This window comes from Panthera pardus, unplaced genomic scaffold (genome assembly GCF_024362965.1).
Source record: "Panthera pardus isolate Hobbes unplaced genomic scaffold, ASM2436296v1 HiC_scaffold_12, whole genome shotgun sequence".
NCBI classification, from domain to species: Eukaryota; Metazoa; Chordata; class Mammalia; order Carnivora; family Felidae; genus Panthera; species Panthera pardus.
The window spans coordinates 33366797-33384477 of NW_026526677.1; the positions used below are offsets into that span (position 1 = coordinate 33366797).

Here is a 17681-nt window from a genome sequence, read left to right on the forward strand (position 1 = left end):
ATGTCTCCTATCTTAGCTCAGCCTCTCCCCCAACATGGGGAAAAGGAATCAAATAAAAGCCATGCAGGTTATGTGTGCTCCCTTGCTTCTGACAAAAGCATTGAAATAGCAGATAAGGATTTAATAAAGTTTTGGAGAAATTTTTCTTCCCACACTACTTAGCTGAACACAGTGTTCCCACAGCAAAAATCGAACAGAGATCATTTGCCACTTCTAAGCTTGTGAACTGGGTCAAGTTATTTAACCTCCCTCTGCTCAGTTTCTTTGTCTATAAGGTACAGATAGCAACAGTCCTCCCTCTGGTGAAGACAGAATGAATTAATAGATGTTGAATGCTTAGGACAGTGCATGAAACAGAGCAAGTGTTGTGTAAATAATAGCGAGTATTTATTTTACATTTAAAGTGCATACAAAAAAGCAGTGGAATGTATAATACTAAATGTTATCTTTGGGGAAAAGAATTAAGCGTGAACATTAATTATTTTGTAACGTTATTCATTTATTTTATTGAGATATAGTTGACCAGTAACATACTAGTTTCAGGTATACAATGTAATGATTTAATATTTGTATATATTATGAAATGATCACCACAATAAGTCTAGTTAACATTCACCATTAGTTACACATTTTTTCTTGTGATGAGAACTTTTTTAAGATTTACTCAGCAACTTTCAAATACACAATACAGTATTATTAACTATATTCAGTGTGCTGTACCTTAAATCTCCATGACTTATTTATTTTATAACTAGAAGTTGGTACTTTTTTTTAATAACTTAGTGAGAATATTGAAGTTTCTTTATTTTTTTAAATGTTTTTATTTATTTTTGAGAAAGACAGAGCATGAGTGAGGGAGGGGCAGAGAGAGAGGGAGACATGGGATCTGAAGCAGGCTCCAGGCCCTGAGCTGTCAGCACAGAGTCCAATGTAGGGCTCGAACCCACGAACCATGAGATCATGACCTGAGCCGAAGTCAGACACTTAACCGACTGAGCCACTCAGACTTCCCTGGAAGTTGGTACTTTTTGACCCTCTTCACCCATTTTGCCTACCCAACTCCCTAATTATTCATTTTTTAATTAAAATTTTAAATTAAAAAGGAGTGAACTGTGTATTTGAAGCCCCCACCTCCTTGCTCAAGGTTTTAAAAGATGCTTCGCTTATTTGTTCTCATTTGTTATTGATGTATTTATAAATATATATGTATATATAACATAAATATATTTATTTATAAAGTTTTAGACTTTAGGATTAGTCTCCCTTTACAGGAGTAATTATGCAATGAAAGGACATTTGCAGGTGGTTGTCCATCCATTTTATAATCACTGCATGATGTGTGATGCACCAGATAGAAATGGACAAGTTCTCTTTGCTCTGGGTGGGGCGATTGGGTACCAGCCATCTTTGTTGATGCCTCAGATGGCCAATTCCACTCTGAGGGATTTTGTAATGAGGGCCTGGATATGGAATCAAACCTGCTTAGTCTCTGCTTTGTGAAGTTCACATCTTGGATTTCTTAAAATCTCACATGTCAAGCTCATGAATTCTATCAGTTGAGACTTTTCATTGGAACCAAATTGAATTTGAATGCTAGTTCTTTGCAGGTAGGTCACGTTCTCTCCATATTCTGCTTTGGCAGTGATGGAGCCCATCAAATCAAGCCAGCACATCTCCAAATACTGGATGGGATTTCAAAAATGAATTCAGTTAGGAAAGCTGATGGTTATTTTTAAAGAATACTGCAATATAGTCTTTAATACTCTGGGAATAACTTCAGGCATTTAAAGGAATTATTTTCCATGTTAATAAAACCATGGTAAAAAGCCCATTTCTTTCCTTATAAAACACTGTAGTTGATTTTGACATTCCAAAATGATGCTGCCACGACTATTGTAATATTTCATAAACAGTGTAACCATTTATTCAGAAGTCATCTGGAAGTCATTTAAACATGATTGTGAAGCTGAAGTGCCCTGAGTAGAAATGAATGATTTACTAAAGTTTTTTTTTTTTTTTTTTTTTCCATTATAGTTAATGAGGTACACTTTACAAGATGTGACCGGGTTGGCTAAATTTTATATGATAATCCAGAATGCTTGGAGTGTTGGGTGGAATCACTTCCCAACAATACAGAAAAAGTGTTTATAGATATTAAACATTTAATTATTCTTCCAATAAACCCTGAATCCTGCTCTGTGCCAGGTACTCTGGTAGGTACCGGGGGTACAGAGACAAGGAAGGATGGTCTTTGTCCTTGAGTTGACAGTCTGTCTATAGCTGTGTTGCCCAAAACCATAGCCATAGGCCATAGGTGACTATTTAGTTTTAGATTTAAAATAATTAAAATTGAATTAAAAAATCCAGTTCCTTAGTTAAACTAACCATCGTTCAAGTACTCAGTAGCCACTTGTGGCTAGTGACTATTGTATTCGACAGCACAGATACTAGAACGTTCCTAACGCTGCAGAAAATTCAACTGTACGACATTTGTCTAGGGGAAGGTATGGGACTACCACTTGGTATGGTGTGATGAAGGGTTTTAACGGAATATGTGCAAGGTCAGTGAAAGCCTAAAGTATTGTATTCCCTTGAGACTGTAGGATTTGGGGAAGGCTTCCTAGAATGGCTTCAGCAGAGTTTTGAAGGACACCTAGGAATTATCAGATGGGGATAAGGATGGGTAGTAAGACTGCTCCAGAAAGAACCTGATAGCAGGTGCAAAGACACAGAAGTAGACATTTCAGACATTTCAGAAGTGTTAAAACACAGTTATTCCTATTGAAACATAGAGAAATTTGAAATACTGAAAGATGGAGAAGTGTCACGATATGAGGCCAGATCATAAAGTGATGTTTTAAGCTGAGTTTAGACTTAATCCTGAAGGAACTGAATTGGATATGAGAGTGAGCAGTAGGGAGGAGACTAGGATTTTTGCCCTGAATGACTGGATGCCATTCACTGATGTCCCCCCCACACTCCGGTCTCTGAGCATACAAAAACATATTCAATTCAATACCTACAATATCTGAAACCTTGGGACGGTCTCTTGATTTTTGTGCCTTAGTTTCCCTACTCTTTAACATGGAACTCCTTACAGTAGTATTGTAAAGGGAAAATGGGGTAATTTATGTAAAGGTGCTTTGTGACCGTAAAGTGCTACGTCCACAGGAGTAAGGTAAATTTCACTAATCCTTGTACACATTTGCAGTCTTTGTTTTCCCGATTTTCTTGACTTTAGGGAGAGGTTATTTTGCTTGTGGATGGAAGTTGGAATGGGTCAATATAGATTTTTGTTAGCAATGCCAAAGGAAAGCCAGAATTCTAGAAAATATTCATTTAGCATCCACAGAATCTAGTCCAATGTGATGCTGGCACAACTATTTCTGACTTTCCTTGAGACCTACAGAGCATTGGTAGGCATCTGGGGAATGTCTGAAATGTGGAGCTGTGAAAATGATTTAATTAGAATCAACAGAAGGGATATCCAACTGCTTTTCCATAGGCTACCATGGATGTTACTTTGAGTTTAGATGTTGCAATAGCAGTAGAAACCATTGCCAGCTCTGGCACTTGTACAGTTTATTGTTTAATGCATACTAGAAGATGAGGATAATTCCATTGGTTTCAAAATATACTTTGGCTTTAGAAGACTCACAGTGCTAAAATAAAACTTAGGTCTCTGTGTCCTAATTCAAGCCTGCTCATCATTTTTTTCATCTTTAGGGCAATTAATTCTAAATTAAGGCATTACTTTATAAAAGAGGACTAGTGAATGATTCGAACAGGGAGATTTCAAATCAGATACAAACAGAGTGGATCAAAACTAAATAGTTTTAAATAGTTTAATTTGGCCAGTACTTACATATAGAACATATTTATATATATACACACACATACATAACATTTCAGACTTACAAAATATTGCAAGCATAAAGAATTTTCACACATACCATTACTCAGATTCTCCAAATGTTAACATTTTTCTCTCCATACACACACACATACACACTATGAAATCTAAAATATATGTACATTTTTTCCCGAACCATTTGAGAGTAAGTTGCGGTTATAATTCCTCTTTACCACTAAATATTGCATCGTTATTCCAAAAAAACTTGAAGAATCCATTTAAGTAACTGCAGTACGGTGTCCAAACTCAGAAAAATAGTGTTGGTACGTATTATCATCTGATCTGTAATTTTCATTCACATTTAATGGCTGTCCCATAGATAATTCTCTATAGAAGAAGAAAAATAAAATTCTGGTCCAGCATACAATCTGGAGCCACCAGTTGGACCTTGCTATGTCTTGATAATTTATTCTGTTTCGAAAACTATTCCCACCCCCCACCCCCCAGAAAAAGTAAAATAGTTTCTCAGTTGCTCTGGTGATGTTTGATAGTTAAAAATACTCTATTCTTGGGAGCATTCTCTTGTTCCACTTTATAGTGCTCTGTTGGGATGATTTGTGAGCAAAGACCACTGCCCTTACTGTTGAGAAGTACACAGTGAGCTCACAGAGAGGCACTGCTTGTCTGGTTCATGTTAGTTCCTGTGTGTCATTCAGGGAGCTCTCATATTAGGAAGTAAGGGTGTAAAAAGATAAATGGGAGCAGAGTTTATACCAATTTTACCTGCTATGTATTGGAGAGCCACCCCCGCCCCCAGAACAGACATTGTTTTGTTTTAATTCATATAACATTGAGCTATATTCAGTCCCACCTTGCTGATGAGGAAGCTGAGGTTTTCCGCAGAGTGATTGAGTAACTTGCCCAAGGTTACATAGCATATTAGTAATAGACCTGGTTTTAATCCCAGTCTATGGTCCTGTAGATGTGGAGAGGATGGGGAAAGACATGTAAGACAGTTTACTAATTCAACGAACTTTTGTTAGGTAAAGCACTGTGTTCAGTGTTGGATTAAATGGGATCTTTACTTTCAAGAGGGATGGATGGTGTAATAGTTTTGGGAGTTCAGAGGCTAAAGGAATTTCTACTTATTAAGAAAGATTAGGGAAGACCTCACCAAGAGTTGGTATTTCTAGAGAGTCCTGAGGGATGGTAGGTTAATTCATGAGGAGATGTGGAAGAAGGAGTGTACGAAGGGTGTCTTTAGAAAAGATATAAAGGCTGGTGGTAGGAATGGTCTGGTGTCTGGTTGGGTTGTAGTGTTGAGTTCCTGAAAGGAAGTTATGGGAAAGAAACCTAGAAAGGAGTCTGAGGCAAGACTTTCAGCTCCAGTCCTGAGCCTCTTTCCTGGCAGACTAACAAGGAATTTCAACTTTTGAGTGACTATTGAAGTGTTTCGAGCTAAGAAATAACTTGACCGAATAGGACCTTCAGTAAAGGTAATTCCATAGCAGACAGTAGGATATTTGGGATTGAGAAATTGCAGGGAGACACTTGAAGCAACACATGTTGCTACCGGCAACAGTCCAGCTGTGAATTATGGGAATTTGAACTAGGGCAGATGAGAGGCAATGAGAGAGAGGAGGGGATATCTGCAAAAGATGGAAATAGAATCAGGAAGACGTATCAGCTGGCATGATGAAGGAAGGTGATGTCCATAACACTTTCATTTAGGATTACCAGGAGTCTGGTGTGTTTTGATAAAAATACAGACATACAGACAATACAGAAAGAGAAATTGTTTTGGAAGAGAAGCTATTATTCTTCAATATACATATGGAATTTTGATGGGATACAGGTAGGGGCCTCTGGAAATATGGATGTGAAGCCCAGAAGAGAGATTCGTGGGTATAGATTATAGAATTAGAGTATTATGGGTATATATTTGGGAGTCTTTTATTGTAAGGTGATTACTGGAAACATGAGATTGAAAGAGCTTGCCAAGAGAGAGAGGGTAAAAGAAAAGGGAAGGAAGCCAAAGACAACTCCTTGGGAAACACTTGAATCCGGGTGTGGGAAGAAGACCAAGTGCCAGAGGAGCAGGAGAACTAGGGCAGAACTGTGCCCCAGGAGCTGTGGGAGGAGAGATTTTTCACAAGAAATGAGGGATCAACATTGACAGGCTGGAGAAAGGTGCCTGTGGCCAGATAGGGACAAAAGGCCTTGAATCTAAGTTTTTTTAAAGAATCATTTCAGTAGGGTTACTTTGGGGTAAAGACATGCATCATGAGGCAGACATTCAGGGACTGCTAGTAGGTGGTTTCTGGTTTGGGGAGAGTAGTGAAAGCTTGGAATATGTGCTGTATTTGACAGGAGTCCCCAGAGCTTAAGAGACAGAAACCCAGCTGAGACACAATAGAGGATTTATTGTTTCATGTAGAACTAGAAAGTCCAGAGGTGGAGTTGGCTTCAGACGGTACCTGATCTCAAGGTTTTAAAGATATGAGAGTTTTCTCATGCTCTCCATTTCTTAGCTTTGATTGTCTCTGATTTCGTGTTTTGGCTTCATTCTTTCCTGTTGGAAATAGCTGGTCTCCATATGGTGCGAAATCAAATGTTTGGTAGCTCTAAGCACCTCTTTGCATCTTGAGATCCAAAATGGCTATCTAAAGGCTTCCTCGCAGCTTCCAGCAGAAAATTCCAAGGAGGACTCTGGTTGGCCAGACTTAACCTCACGTGCCTGTCCTTGAACCAGTTGTCATTCTGTGTAGAATGGCATGGTCCAATCTGGGTCATGGATTCATCCCCACCCACTGGGGCTACTTGAGGTGGAGAATCCTCTCAAAGGAAGCAGAGGGGGGAAGGAAGACTAGTTATCTCAGCTCACTAGAATCTAGTAACTAGACACATTGTAGGAAATGTTTAATTGGGTCCATCTGAAATGAACAAAGAATTGACGAAGAATATAGAAAAGTCTCAGTTAAAGCCTAGGTAATATTAATGTATAGTGGAACCAATGGGCCCTGTAACTTTGCCCTGTAGTGATTAGCAGTTTAGAAGTGGACGTGAGGAAACATGGGGTGAACTCAAATTTGGGGGTTAAGTCAGGATTTCATAGGGGACTAGGGGAAATCAAGCAGGAGAATCAAGCAGTTCATTGTTAAAAAGGTTTGACTTAGGATTCAGAAAGCATAGAGAGGCAACTGAAACCACAGTTTGCTGGTTCATTTATTTATTTCATTTATTTATTTTAATCAAAGCTAATTATTCTTTGAAAATAATAGTGACTATAAGTAAGTGAACACGTATTTGATTTTCTACTAGCATAATTTAATTTTCCAGCAAGGAAATAGGCTAAGTTATTTCTTCCATGTATTGTCCACTCTTCGTCAAACCATGCTTGTTTAATATATTATTATATGCTTTAGTACAACCTTTAATTCATAATTTGTTTATTGTTTTTCCCTAATAGGTATTTTTACTACTTCTTAATTTAGACTATAGGTTTGAAATTGTTTTTTCAATGTTTCTTTTTCAGAGAGAGAAAATGAGAGCGTGAGACTGAGTGGAGTAGGGGCAGAGAGGGAATCCAAGCAGGCTCTGTGCTGTCAGCACAGTAGGCTCTGCTGACAGCACAGAGCCTGATGTGGGGCTTGAGCACACACACCGTGAGATCATGAGCTGAGTCAAAATCAAGAGTCAGGTGCTTAACCAACTGGGCCACCCAGGCACCCCCTGGCCTATACATTTATAACAAAGAAAATAATGTTGGAGGTGCTGGAAAGTCTGTATCACAGACACACTTAGCTTTTTAAGAAAATGATCATAAAGTTAATGGTTACTCGATTTTTAAAATCTGAATACATAGAAAGATAAGGGAGGAAAAAGTAAACACCCACTATCTCAAACACAAATGGGTTAAACACATAAGGCGTCTACACACACACACACACACACACACACAAAACTATGGAACTATTATGGTGCATCACAGAGTCAACAGGGACGTAGGCCCTGATACTCTGCACTTCTCATTGTATAGCTACCACGTCAAGATCACAAAACAGCTGTCTACTTAAGCTATAGCCATCATGACCCAGTTCTCAGCAACAGGAAAGATGAAGGAGGAAAGAAAGAGGGGGATATCTCTCAAAAGTCAGCTTCAAGAAGCCATCTTAAACCCTCTATACAATACTTCTGCTCACATCTCATTGGCTAGAACTTAGTCACATGGGCACACCTAAGAATAGGATGCTGGAAAGTATGGCTTTTGAACTAAGCATATTGTCTGAACCAAAATCAGAATTCTATTACTAGGTAAGAAAGGAAGAGTGGTTATTGGTTAGGCAATTAGTTAAAGTCCTTTGGTTACAAGAAACAAATTCAATTCAACATAGCTTCAACAGTAAGTAAACGTGTTATCTTATATAATAAGAAGACCTCCAGGGGCGCTTGGGTGGCTCAGTCGGTTAAGCATCCAACTTCGGCTTGGGTCACGATTTCACGGTTTGTGAGTTTGAGCCCCATGTTGGGCTCTGTGCTGACAGCTCAGAGCCTAGAGCCTGCTTTGGATTCTGTGTCTCCTCCTCTCTCTGCCCCTCCCATGCTCATGCTCTGTTTCTCCCTGTCAATAATAAATAAATGTAAAAAAAAAAAAAAAATTAAGAAAAAAAAAAAAAAGAAGATGACCTCCATAACAGGATGGTAGAACTCTTCTAGGGATAGTTGATGGAGTTAAGTCACATCCTCAAGAACCCAGATTCTTTCTGTCTTCCTAGTCTGTTCCTTCAGTAAGGGCAGCACCATAGTTGCAGTCGCTTCACTTGGTATGTTTAGACATTATGGCATCCAGAAAGAGAAGAGAGTCACTCCTCCCATTGCATCCCCATTTAGGAAGAATGCTACCTTTCCCAGAAAGCCCAGCAGACTTCCTATAACCAGAGCTGGGGTCGCAGACCCAGCCCTAAGCCAGTCACGGGAATGGGATCAGCATGACTGGTTAAAACCAATCAATAATTTACTCATGGAGCAGCGTCATGTGAAGGAGGTGGTGTTGGAACAATCCCAGGCTCAGCCAGGAAGGCATGAATGAGTATTCGACAGGTGCGGTTCCTCCCTCTCCTCTTCACATCTTACCCACTTCATAGGGTCCATTTCCATCCCTTTCTGCCATAGGAAGCTTTCCTTGGTCTTTCTTTTCCAAGTTCCTCTTGCACTTTCTTTGCGCCTCACCATGTCATGCTGGATTGAGTGCCCTGTTATTTTGTGCTCAAGGTGTGTCAGTGTGTACTTATCTCTTCAACCCCTGTGACTTTTCTCTAAGGGCAGGGCCTGCCATGATACACTTCTCCTATATGACCTGGTAAAGGTAACCACGTTTTTGAACTAGAAATTGAGGTAGAGGTGAAGATAAAGGGTTTCTTCTTATTTTGAACTTCTTGATGTCAGAAACCTTATCAGACTATATAAAAACTAAATTTGAGGTTTTGTGTTTAATGAATTATCCTTGTTTAAAAGAAATGAAATGAGAAGTGTCTTGGGAAAGCTCATTACTTACTTTGCCAAACCTACGGTGATTGGGCTGTAGTAAAAGGTCAATATTTATTGGTAGATGCTGCTGTAAAACTTTTTAAAAGTTGTAACATATTTCCTCACATGGGTAGATATTGCATGTTTACTGCCAGAGGTTGTCAGGATAACTTTGCTCAGGAAATGTAACCATTGCCAGGGTTTTATTGATTTACCTATAACATATGTAGGTATACTCAAATAGATATATGAAATAACTTTCCCCTTTTCTGTGAAGGAAGTCTACTTTAAAAACCTTGGGAGTTTCTCTAATAAGGGTTCTTAATACATGTATATTCTTAAAACATTCAGTTTTTAATGCACTTACATAAAAGTTATATGAACATGTAGGTGGAGAAATAGGGTAAGCAAAACACTGTTAGCTGACTCAGGACTCGCTGATACATGGTATCAGGTGAGGTTTATTTAACCTTGATGGGAAGAATGTCCAAGGGGAGCTATTTAGTTGTCAGCCCTGTCTATTTACTAAGAAAATAACTGCATCCTTTGGTTCTCCTAAAGTCATTCACAGAAACTAACAAAAAGCAACATTGTTCTATTTCTGGAATGTACATTATTTTCCTTTATTTACATTGTTTTATTTCTAGGATTCACATTATTTAGCTGTGCTATAGGGCCTTGGGCAAGACACTAAGGAAACAGAGGCACTTTGTTTTATTTATTTATTTTTTTTTTAATTTTTTTTAACGTTTATTTATTTTTGAGACAGAGAGAGACAGAGCATGAATGGGGGAGGGTCAGAGAGAGGGAGACACAGAATCTGAAACAGGCTCCAGGCTCTGAGCTGTCAGCACTCAGAGCCCGACGTGGGGCTCAAACTCACGGATCGCGAGATCATGACCTGAGCTGAAATCGGCCGCTTAACCGACTGAGCCACCCAGGCGCCCCAGCACTTTGTTTTAAAGACAACAGTAGGGGATGGTGTTAACAAGGGCCAATATGGTAGGGTAATGGAAGGAAGAGGGCTACAGTAATGTTCCTTTTGTCACTGTGCGGTGATACTGAATATCCATACCTGGAAACTGATGTACCTCCTGAGATCCTCACTTTTCACAGGATGCCACAGAGTTCCCAGCACATAGTAGGGCTTTAACACATAAATAAATACATGGTTAAGGGCTTATAACAGAGGTATGCATTATAATGGGTTTTGCTTTTACTTGAAAATGGTAACCAACATTTTAGAACCTGCTGATTTCAAATTATATTTTATAAGAGAATGTCACTTAACCTCCCGTTAGATGCTTCCCTGGGCCATACTTGTCCAGCTCATTTTCTTTTAAGGTTTGTTTGTTTGTTTAAAGCACGTGAACAGGGGAGGGGCAGAGAGAGAGAGAGGGAGAGAGAGAATCTCAAACAGGCTCCATGCTGTCAGCACAGAGCCTGACCTGGGGCTCGAACCTATGAACCACAAGATCATGACCTAAGCCAAAAATCAAGAGTCAGACACTTCATCTACTGAGCCACCCCGGCGCCACTTGCCCAGCTCCATTTTGAGCTAGAAATGCCTCCTCTGGAGGTAGTGTCACGGGCTGGTGGTTGTGTCTGTCATACTTTGCAGGTAGTGTAACGTAGTGCTGATCCACCCACTTGAGAGAATTTAATGGCATTGAGGGAGAGGCAGCCTGGATGGATTTGGGTACAGTGTGTGGTAGTTCGTGTGTGTGGCTTCGGATGGAGACCTGTTGGGTGGGAACATGCAGGTATGGGACGAAGTTATGAGGGGCGACAGAATATGTTGGTGTGGGGGTAGGTGAATATTGCTGACAAGGGGAGAGTGGTGCTCAAAGGACCTTTTTGTGGGAACTGGATAGGAGTGTAATGCCGGGCCATCTGGTAGCCACCTCTGCAAAAAGAAGGTAGGCACATGATTGTGCCACCCCATCCTGCCTCATCCTCCACTCCCCAACTTCCCCATCGTGTGGTACAGAAATTGTCGTGAGTAAAGCTCTCTGTTGTTTGTGTGCAAGCGTGCTTCCCACCCGGGCCTTACTGCTGCAGTTGCTTTGACTCCTGCTTTCTCCACCCCAGACTCCTCACAACAGCTGCTGGAAGCTACTGAGCCCTCATCAGCCCTCCTCCCGGCTCCGTACATATGTGTAGTCATCAGTGTGTATATTGTAGTCCTTAGTCTACTGGTCCTTGGCCAGAATTCCAGCCAAATGGCTACAGTGAAATTTCTGTAATAGGCTGGAAGAAACCTAAATCCAGGCATTTCTTAAGAGAACTAGCACCAACTGGTTTATTATCTTTTTCACACTTGCCTCTCTTCTTTCTTTAAGTTGCCTCCCAAGTGAAGAAACCTGTCTTAATCAGCACAATTCATGAAAGTGTGAACCCTCCGGCACAGATTACCTACTGAAATGTGGCCTCCTTGTTCATACACACCATTGACCGGTGCCCATTTCACCAGTGCTGTTCCTGCTTCCCTCACTGGGACGGGTGGCAGATAGAAAATATCATGTAGCACATGGATTAAGAAGAGAGGATATAATTGAAAACTCTGGCTTCCCCTGGAAAGAGGCCCTCATGTGAATCCATGGACCTTATGAATAATAAATGCACACAAAACAGATTCATAAAGACACTACACACTGAGCTGCTTGTATCCTGTTTCCTGGAATGGTTCCAAATCCAGTGGGAGAGCGGAAGTCTCATGGCTTGCCCTTTCCCTCTCCTCCACCCTTTCTCTGTCTCTCCCCTCCCTGTCTTTGCTCTCTCTGCTTCTCAGACTGTTGTAACAAGCAGCATAAATAGGAGTTGCCTTGAGGTAGACTGTGTCCCCATTTGAAGTCCTGCTAGACTTGTTTTAATTTTGTGTGATCATGTGCACAACCCAGAGTGCATGGAGATAATACTGTTGACCAGTGGACAGGTGTTCCCATGTTTAAGGTCTGCCCTCCCCTTCCCTAAGAAAATGTACTCCCAGAATATGTTAAGAAAGAACATTGTTGCCATGGCACTTTAAGATCTTGCCAAGTAGTTATTTCTTGTCTGGGAGAGTGAAGGGCAGTAGGGGAGCAGAAATTAAACAAGAGAAAACATGCAGAAAAGTAAAGATAAACAGTAAGCTTTCCCCGCTCTTTAAGGAGCAATTGAATCCAGAGCCCTACTGGGGCTTAGCTGAGGCATTACGGCAAATACCAAGTGTCTGCTACACATAGGGTCCCGTGTGAGAGAATACAAAAGGAATATGACTTGGTCCCTGCCCATAAGGGACATATAATACAACTGTAGGAGATGTAACAAGTTCATAGTAACTAGAGGCAAAATAAGATGTGCCCAATGAGAGCTTTGTTTAAGTACCGGTGGAATCAAAGGAAGCTGATATCATGATGGTTTCATATTTGTGGTAGTATCCAACTTGGACAGTGATGATGAGTAATGTTTCACTTGGCAGAGGCTGGAGTCAGGGTATTTCAGGCAAAGGAAGTGTCATGAGCGAAGAGTCGGAGGTGGAGAAGCATGGTGTGCTAAATTATAGGACACGGGGAACATTGGAGAATAAGGTAAGAAAGGAAGAGAGGATCCAGAATGAAGTTCCAGCTAAGTCAGCAGGGAAAAAAGCCTTTTGGAAAATGCTCAGAGTTGAGCTTTTTTAAGATTTAGCTCTCACAGTATTATAATTAAGTGGTTGAGGAGGAGTCTTGTAGAGGTTCATGGCGGTAATCCAGTGGAAGGTGGGGGGGAATTAAGGGCTTAGACTCAGGTGACAGCAGGAAGAATATAAGAGTGGATAGGTTGAAACCTTGCAGTGAGGCTTTCTGGTCTTTGGAGACGAGAGCTAGAGGTGCAGAAGGGAAGGAACTGATGCCTGGGACACTGTACCCTTAGCATGCAGAAAATTTTACCATGTTCACCATTCTGTTCACCCTAATGATTTTCCCCCTTAGGTCTTCACAGCCATCAGAAGAATAGTGTAAAAAAAAAAATTACATATTTTGTATATACACACACATACATATATATACATATCCTCATTTACCACATTTAATTAATTTTAATTGGCTTTGTTATTGTTAAATATTAAATTTAGCAAATTAAAAAGGTTTTCTGGAGCCAGACAGCAGGTCCTCAGGAAGTGAGGCGTTGAGGAAACTGTTGGGTCTGGTACAGACAAACCCAGGTGTAGAATAGGGAAGGAACTGGTCTTGGCTAGTTGAGGGCCATCAGTGACTCTTCAAGACCAGCCACCTCTTTTTCCTTGAGAGTTGCATTAAAGGAAGCACAACCAAGAATACTATCTATCCTAAATAAAGTCTCAGTGAGTTTCGGGTCTGTCCATACCCTGGGGTGCTCAGGGATCCATCGTTCCCCTCCTTTCCACTGGTCATCTTTAGCTATGGGAAGGATGACACTGTTGGTCTGTTGAAAATTCATCCGTAGTCACAGTTCTGAGCTCCTAAAGCCACAGTCCCTGCTTGTGAGCTCCAGTCTACTGGGGGAGAGCTGTTGATACTCAGAACAAGGCTATTGCCCAAGTCTGCCCTGTTCCACCTCTCTGGGAATTATTTCCCAACCTTTTGGTGACACACCAGAGGCAATGACATGACTAAGCCCTGGAGCCAGCCAGGGAAGAACTGGGATGCTGGCTCCTCCACTTCCCATCTGTGTGACTTATGCCCAGTCACCTAACCTCTCAGGGACTCGGAGAAGCAAGGCCATAGTAATGAAATGACTAACAGAGAAGAAGGTCTGTAAACCATGTATCTCAGTGTTTGTGACTGTTGTGGGCTCATTACATAGGTTTTTGTTCTTCCAGAGTTTTGGGGAACTTTGTCCCTAACCCTGTCACTTAATTTACTTTGCTTGCTTCCGGATCTGAGGTTTTGGACATGAAGCCTCCCAGGGTCTACTATAAGAAATACTGGCTCATGAAAGAAAGAAAATGGGAAGAGACTTTGGAGCATGTGATTGCTGGATCTGTAGAGCCTTTTCCAAGCTGCCGTGTTTATTATTCATTAACACAGCAGCTTGGGAAGCGTGGGTTGATACATTCCTCAAGACTCCACATGATATGTTTGCTTTAGTAGGAAACGAAGGAATCGCAGTAGCGTGAGGTAGTGTGCCTGCTTGCTCTGCGTTATCACCATTCACTGCGTCCTAGAAGTGTTTATTTCTCCAGAGTGTGGGCTTGCATTTCGGGACAAACCACATGCAGAGAGCTCAGTTGGTCATTTCTATGAATGCTAAGTAGTGGAGAAAAGACACTTTTTGAAGTTAGGTTACTTTAGTTTTTCCCTTGGCTTATAAAAGGGGGCAGAGATTTGGGAAAAGGGAGCAAATATCTCAGCTAATGTGGTTAAACACTCTTTTCTGTTGACGAGTAAAGGTAATCAGGCACTCTGCATTTTGCCACTTCCTTCATTATTTTATAAAATACTCTTTCATGAGCCCTGGCATAATAGACGAAACTCCTCAAGGAGAGCCCATAGATACAGGGACATTACAAATATTAGAGGCAAAAATTAAGAACCCTGTAACAACTTCGGTCTGTTTATAGTGTTTGTCTTTTGGTAGACCTGAACTTTTTTCTTTTTTTAAGATTTTATTTTATTTTTAAAGTTTATTTATTTATTTTTGAGAAGAGACAGAGACAGTGTGAGCACGGGAGGGGCAGAGAGAGAGGGAGGGGGAGAGAGAAAATCTCAAGTAGGCTTCGTGCTGTCAGCACAGATCCCGATGTGGGACTCAAACTCACAAAACCGTGAGTCTATGACCTGAGCCGAAACCAAGATTCAGATGCTTAACCGATTTAATTTTTAAGTAATCTCTATACCCAATGTGGGGCTTGAATTTATAATCCCGAGATCAAGAATATCATGCTCAACCGATTGCCAGCCAGGCACCCAGACTTGAGCTTTTTAAAGCAGCTCTTTCAGATAACTTGCAGGAGCGGTCATAGTCATGTGATTACTTGCAGCGCTGGGGGGGGGGGGCGGGTGTTGCCCCTTATGGTCCTCATGGTACAATGTAATTTTTTTTAAATGTGACCTTTTGGGGCACCTGGGTGATTCAGTCAGTTAAGTGTCCGACTTCAGCTCAGGTCATGATCTCGCAGTTGCTGGGTTCAAGCCCTGCATTGGGCTCTGTGCTGACAGCTCAGAACCTGGAGCCTGCTTGGGATTCTGTGTCTCCCTCTCTCTCTCTGCCCCTCCCCTGCTCATGCTCTGTCTCTTTCAAAAATAAATTCATTAATTTTTTTTTTTTTTTTTAATGTGACCTTTTGAACACTCCCATTTCAACTGTGAGAATTATCAACTGAATTTTGGTTAGTGAGTTTGGGATATAGGAAGGCCCCTGAGAGGGCTTGCGCTGAGCCTGCCCTAAGGTAGACTGTGGGGTGCCATGGCAGTGGAATGGCTAGCATTTTTGAGGGAGAAATTCTGAGAAAACAGTTTCTGACTAATGAGTTAACACATTGGTGGGTAGTAACAGAAGTGTGAGGTGCATGCCCTGTTCTGGGCACTGTTTGTACTTGACCCGCAAGACTAATGTGCAAGAAACAACCAGTAGAATGTAGCCTGTGACCAAGTTTAATGATGAGTTCTAGGAATTCACACACAGGTCATGTTCATAAGAACTAAAGTCTTCATGGGCAGTAATGCTGGAGTTGGGTATTCAAGGAGAGAAGGTGAGGTTGTGAGGTGAAGACATTTAAAGACATAGTGACTGTCTTAGTGACATAAAGCCAGTGACACTGGCTAGTCTAGAAGCAAGAGGATTTGCTGAGGAGAAATATTTTTAACCCTGAGGAGGTGTTAAAACCATCTTTCCCAATCCCTCATTTTACATATGGTGAATGCTTGGAGGTAAAAGGCCAAGAGACTGATGGCATAAAGTAAGCTATTGTGAGCCTGGATGTGGAAAGCCTTGAAAGGTGCCAGGGTGCTTGTGAGATCAAAATGTGTGGTGTGGCTTTTTAGGAGGAATTTAATTTAGGGGCATGAACCCTGTGTTACACCTGTGGTGTTCCTAAGAAGCCAGCATTGTGATCCTTGCTACTGAAAAAATAATTCTCAGTATTCACTCTTGGTTTCTGAGTCTTCTTGTTCTCTCCCCACCCCCATACACACCTTCTGTATACATCTATATATTAATGCTAGGTAAGGATCAAGTATCATCTTTCCCAGGGATATTTGCATTCTTAAAAGTTCCAGAGAAAATAATGCCTTTGAAAACTAGAGTGTCAGGGACACCTGTGTGGCTCAGTAGGTTGAGCATCTGACTCTTGATTTCGGCTCAGGTGATGATCCCAGGGTTGTGGAATCAAGCCCAGCATCAGGCTCCTTGCTCAGTGCTTGCTCTCTCTCTCTCTCTCTCTCTCTCTGTCCCTCTCCTCCTCTCCCCACTCTTGCTCGCTCACTCTCTCAAAAAAAATAAATAAATAAATAAGTTTCAGACCTCAGTGACTTCAAATGAAGGAGCTTTTCTTGTGTCCCTAAAGTCAGGGTATAGGAGAGAAGCAGATTGGAAGGTGGAGGGACCAGAGGTCTAAGAAGAGGATATTGTACATCTGGCGCTTAGTAGACACTCATATTTGTTAATGAATTAAACTTTTTTGTGGACAAATGAAACTTTTTAGTGAATGAGTGAATCAATGAATAAGACTCAGAGGTACAGGGTGCTTACAGAGAGAAGAAAAAGGGATGAAAATAGAACCTGTGTGATCCTAAGACATGAGGAGAGAGAGCATAAAAAAAATTAGAGATACAAAATCTTGTTGCTTGGGAGAGTATCCTGATGAAACCAGGAAACTGGGACAGTCCTGTGTTTAACATATGGGCACACAACTATCATTTTTAAGTCAGTGCTTGGAAACCTTCAGTTCACCTGTTTATAAGTTATTTACACGAGTTGGTGTCTTTCTCTCTGCTTCTTCTCCCTAAATTCCTGTTTAACTTTTTCTCTCATTTCTGTATGCCTGGGAAAATGGGAAGGAAAGTGGGGCTCAGTATGAATTGTGGGCCCAGATATCTTATAAAAGGACCCAAAGAATTCTTGTCCTTTCCTTATTCACGCTTACTCACTCTTACTCCCACTTAAATTTGTCACTTTAAATTTTCTTTAGGAAAACATTTCTTTAAAAAAAAACAACAAAAACACCCACCTATCTATTGATCGATCGATAGATAGATGCCTTTGTTTGAAAAATTATGCTTACGGTGACTTTCACTTTCTGCCTCCTTTTGCACAGAACATGTCGCCCTTGGTAATGGATAGATAACAGGTTGACTTGCCT

The 17681-nt window shown here is 41.0% G+C and overlaps 1 protein-coding gene across 2 annotated transcripts in view; it reads left to right on the forward strand.

Moving 5' to 3' along the window:
- The window catches only part of LGR4 (leucine rich repeat containing G protein-coupled receptor 4), a 102304-nt gene that overhangs the window by 56344 nt on the left and 28279 nt on the right, over window positions 1-17681 (forward strand). The window lies entirely within an intron of this gene.